Genomic DNA, 5,427 nt, shown 5'->3' with positions numbered 1-5,427 from the left:
ATGTTTGAGGCACCAGTGATGCCCACGGGGAGAAAGGATGACACCTCTAATCTCGTAACATGTTTTACCCGTGTACATGACTCCTACAATAATAATTACGCAATAATATCCTTAATTTGTTAATCACATTGAAGAACAGATGCACAATCTGTGATCCAGGAAGGACTTTCGTGACATTTTATCACTATCCCGCAGCACCAAATGCACATTAATGCACAGCTGAAAATAGTCCTGCTTAAGTAACAGTGTCCAGCTGTTTCAAGAGAATCGTGAACCAATAATAATTCTATGTTTATGATTAAATAATAATAAAAATTAAAAACTTTTATTGGTGAGAATGTGGACACATTTTAGTCATAGCTGAAAAGCATTATGGATAGCAAGGATAATATCTAATCAGACTGATAAGAAGAGCTGCTAATGTCTGTGACCCTTTGTTTTAGTCTTCAGAAGGAACCAATGAGCTTCAGGCTGAGTGAGACTAATTTGAAGTCTTTTTGTGAGATTTGCTGAGAAAACAAACAAACAAAAAATATATAAGTAACCTGGGTGCTAGTATAGCTCAACAGGATAGGCAAGCAACACATTTTGTGCAAAGGTAATGCTTCACTACGCGTCATCCCCCACACTCTTCCTGTCTTCTCTCTGCTGTCCTATCCCACAATAATATCAACAGCTGTTCAGCTTCTGGTCCAAAATTAAGTCTTCAGTAAGAGCTTCCAAAGGATGGATACGCCTTGAGCCAACTAGAAAGAATGGTTCAGGACAGAAATCTCTGGAGATCTAGCTTTAGCGGCCCATACCCTGGAAGGGGTGACGGGCAGTGGTAGTAGTAGTAGTAGTATTAGTCGTATTAGGAAACTCTAACATTTAACTGTAGGATTCCCCAACAAACATACGACTCGCTATGAGTGAGCACTTTTGTGACAGTGGGAAGAAAAACTCCCTTCTAACAGGAAGAAACCTCCAGCAGAACCAGGCTCAGGGAGGGGCGGGGCCATCTGCCGTGAGCAGTTGGGGGTGAGGGGATAAAGACAGGACAAAGACCATGTCCACACCAATATGTTTTCGTTTGAAAACGCATCCTTTTCTCTGCGTTTTGGCCTTTCGTCCACACTGAGACGGCGTTTTCGGTCAAGGGAAACAGAGCTTTTTGAAAACGCTCTCCAAATTGGATAAATTTGAAAATGCAGTTTTTGCGTCGCAGTGTGGACTACGAAAACGAAGACACATTTTAGTCATATGATGCAGTCATGTGACCAATTCAACTAAGACGGCGGACGGCATTTTACAGCAGTTGTTTTGTTTGCTCTCAATATTGACAGCCGTATTAAAGATTAATATCAGTTTGTAGATCTTCCAGATAGTTCCAGATGAAACTCGGTGCTTTTCCTCGACATTTTGTTTCAAAGAGCCGGAAAGTAAATAAACAGCAGATGGAAATGACGCAGGTCGAATCGTCTTACGTTTTACGCAAGTACAGAAACATAAGCGCTTTCAGTGTGGATGAAAACGATTGAAAACGTGTGTGGAAGCAGAGCGCCGTTTTCAAATTTATCCGGATTAGTGTAGACGTAGCCAAAGATATGTTCGGGGTGAACATGGGTAATTACACTGCTTTTTTTTTTTTTTTAAATTACACAGTTTCGTTTCTTATGGTAACAGCTGATTACTGAAAGTTTTAAGAATAAGATATTCCTGAACGTGAGAAACGCTTTGTTATCAGATGATCAAAATTATGATTAAGCTCTCTCGCATAAAAAGCCACCTATTCATTTGATACCCAGTCTCGGTGACAGGAAATCCCCAAACAAGTCCAAGCCAAACACAGACTTTTGATCAGAGCAGAAATAAAGAACTAAAGTCAACCTTTGCAAAGTCTACCTCCCATTTCTCAGCCGGGAAATGTTGACAGAACAAGAGGAAGAGAAAAGGGAGGAGGAGAGAGATGGCATTGAACTACAGGAACTTTGACTGAAATGCCCGACAATGCCTGGCCTACTGACTGGAACTTAAGCAGTCGCACAAGCAGACCGGCTGTGAGGACGGAAAGGTCGATAAACAACTCATGACTCCACTTCATGCAGCTTGTGCGGTCTGTCCACTGCAGGTGGCACTTGGTGTCATTCATTCACCACCAAACTGTGTACAGCACCCCCTTCAGCAGCCTGCCACCTCTCTCAGCATCATCCCGACGCACCCAGGGTTTGTTTGTTCACTGGTGTGTTGCAGACCTTCCCACAGGTCTGGAAAATCTCCACGAACTGCAGAGTTCAGGTCGAGTGAAATCAGCTTAAAAACTTGAATGGAGTCGCTTGATGACTCTCGTACGCTTCAGGAAGATTTTTCACATAGCGGCTCAACATAATGAGCAATCTGTTTTCCATATTTTAAAGAATCCACTTCACTTCAAATGGCATCTGGGGCTGCTGAACATAACACAGTGCTGAACAAGTCAGCCTGATTACAACTGTGCTTTTTCAGACATGCTAGGAGAGCACAGGTACGGTAGATGGGGACTGAAATTACCAAGAAGTCGAGACTTGCGTGATATCAGGGCACCATAGTCTCCTTAGGGAAGCTTACATGTACAGTTAGCATGTTTGAAGGCACCTGCTAAAGATTTTAGCAAACAAAATTCCTCACATTCATGTCCTGTGTGCTCAGCAGTGACCCCTCAGTTCAGACACCAGCATTCCCAAGGTGCTGGGAGAAGGAATGATAATTTCTTTCCAGCTTCACTAATGCAACGAGCCACAGCTTTCGTCCTGCACACATTCCTCTCACACATGGAGCAGATTAACGAAGGCATGACAGCTGATCTGAGCGCTGTGAACATCTCCGGCTGCAAGCGGCAGAGTCTGTGATGGAAAGACATTCAATCAACCAAATAATTGCACACAACTGACTTTGATCAGCACCACGGAGAGACAAATGATCTGGTAGATGGTACAGTTACTTCAGAACAGACAGAGCGTGAGTCTGAACAGGACACAGCTGGCTGCAACTTTATTGTGTGGTGTTTGTTCTCGCTGTGACCACAAGTTTTCCCTCAAAAAGAACAAAGAATGGAAAGTGAAAATGTCAGATTTCTTTTAGGTTCAGCTGACAACAAGAACTAAGATTTTTTTTAGTAAATTGCTCCTCAGAAACAAACTACTAAAAGAAAAGATAAATCACACAAGTCAACAATTCTAAAAGTCACTAAAAGTTCTGAAAGTTTAGTCTATTCACTGCCTACATATTACAGTATATAAAATCCACCGTTTATGTAAAAATGATTGGCTCAGACAGAAGCAGTGCTTATACCTGATTTACATTCTTGTCATTGAAGCCACCCCCCAATTAAAATGACTGTGGCTAGCATTAGCGGCTACAGTGTACTTGCAAGTTAACGTCCACACAAATGTGCAAATGTGGCTTTCCACTACTGAAACCCAGGTTAATCATGTATGGTGCACTTTTAGCAACCTTTTAGGTTCAACAGTTACCTGCTGTTACACATTATTATATAACTACTAGCTAGTGTTTCAGATGCTAAATAGCAAGAGCGGCATTTAAACACATGGCCTAGAATTCCTGTACTTCTTTGTTGAGAGCAGGCAGCAAATGCGATAGAGGCAACAAGAGATAGAGGCAATAAGAGATAGAGGCAACATGTCAAACAGCAAAACAAAACAGGATTACAGGATTACCGGCTGAGAAAGTTGCATAGTGATGTAGGTTGCAGAAATGCTCATTCCTTATATTAAACCTGGATCGGTTTGAAAACAACAACAACAACATTGCGTGTGAGCACAGGCCCTAATGGACAGAACTAACATCACCTAAAGTTGTTATCATACATCACTTCACAACCCACTCCTTGCGCTGATTTCAACGAGATATTTTCAAGCACGAACATTTTACATAAGATAGCTTCAAACATAGACAACATGAGGAAAAAGGCAAACTGAAATGAGTTCAATGCTTATTTTTAGAATTTCTTCCACCAATAAGGGACCTGTCACAAAGGTCAGAGCATTTTAATGTAGCGCCTGTAGGCATCAGAATATAGAGCTGGTCATAAATAATATTCAGAACTATGAGAAATAAATTCATATCAGTTTGTTTTATCAGTGGATGCGTTTCTGAAACAGTGACGTCTGTGTGGACTATTTTCTGTAAAGATTGCGTGAATTCACCTGATCTACAAACAGAAACAATAATTCCACTGATATCATTGAGATTACATTAATATTAAATCATGCATTTAAGCAGTCTCACTGAGATCACGTGACAGCTGTATATAGAAACATATGGAAGATATACTGTATCCTACCAAAGACATGCCACCAAACATCAGGTTCATCATTTTTGCCGTAATAATAAGTCCATGTATTTTCTACCACTACGGAGAGAAAAAAATCAAGGGACACAATTTTTCCTGCTTAAAGGAACTTCATGAGGCTTTAGCCACATGCAATGGAAAGTTCCCCGTTGCAATGCCATAAAAAAATAAATATTTTTGAGAGTACTGTCAATTTAGGCTGCAGTAACCAAAGAATAAAGCTCTATTGCTTTACACATCCACAGAACTAACCAGAAGATGCATCCATTTCTTTTAAATAAAGTCCCATTGTCTTTAGCGTATGCATGAACCAGTCATTCTTGCTTCTGCTCCCCGGGCGCCTGCTTAGTGGGCTGCCCACTGCTTCACTGAGTGAATGGGTCAAATGCAGAGAAAAACAAGTAATTTCCCCATGGGGATCAATAAAGTATCCATTATTATTATTATTATTATTATTATTATTATTATTATTAGTCATCCCCCAAAGGGTGATTCTTAGCCAAAAAACCCACTGCCATACATTTTGTGACTATACAGATTCGCCTTCAGGAGAGAGCGTAATTATGGTCTTCAGCAGAGTAACATTAGGGAGTGCTTGTGAGGTGTTTGTAGCCTTGATGTTGCTAGGCTAGCAGGTGTGTTTATAGTAGTAATAAGCACTAAAAGTGTTTGGCTTGCTCCGGTTAATTTGCAGGAGTAACACGTTGTGCTTCCACAAAGGAAATAAATTCATGACAAGTGAAAACAAGTTTTGAGCTTCTCACAACATCTTTGCAGCAGAAATGAACCGGGGAGAAAATCCAAATTAATCAAATCAAACAGCCGCGAACTGCAGCTGTCACAGATGATGAGCTCAAAGTCGGTTTAAGTCAGAGGAATGAGAGGAGCTCCTGCAGATGGCTGGTGGCTAAAAAACACCCAAGAGTCACCACAGCACCCGAGACTTTCAGACAGATAACCCAGATTCATATCTATCACAATTTAATAACTCTGTGGTTTAGCAGTGATGAGTGTGGTGAAAGAAAGTTGATGAACTTGATTGGCATGACATCAGAGTGTCTTATTTTGTTTGTTTAAAAGGAGACCTGTTATGCAGC

This window comes from Aulonocara sp. 'chitande type north' Nkhata Bay, linkage group LG22 (assembly GCF_057382095.1).
Source record: "Aulonocara sp. 'chitande type north' Nkhata Bay isolate Kocher_YH1m ecotype deep benthic linkage group LG22, A_spYH_male_GT1.1, whole genome shotgun sequence".
Classification (NCBI taxonomy): domain Eukaryota; kingdom Metazoa; phylum Chordata; class Actinopteri; order Cichliformes; family Cichlidae; genus Aulonocara; species Aulonocara sp. 'chitande type north' Nkhata Bay.
Note: the sequence above shows the minus strand (reverse complement) of the source record.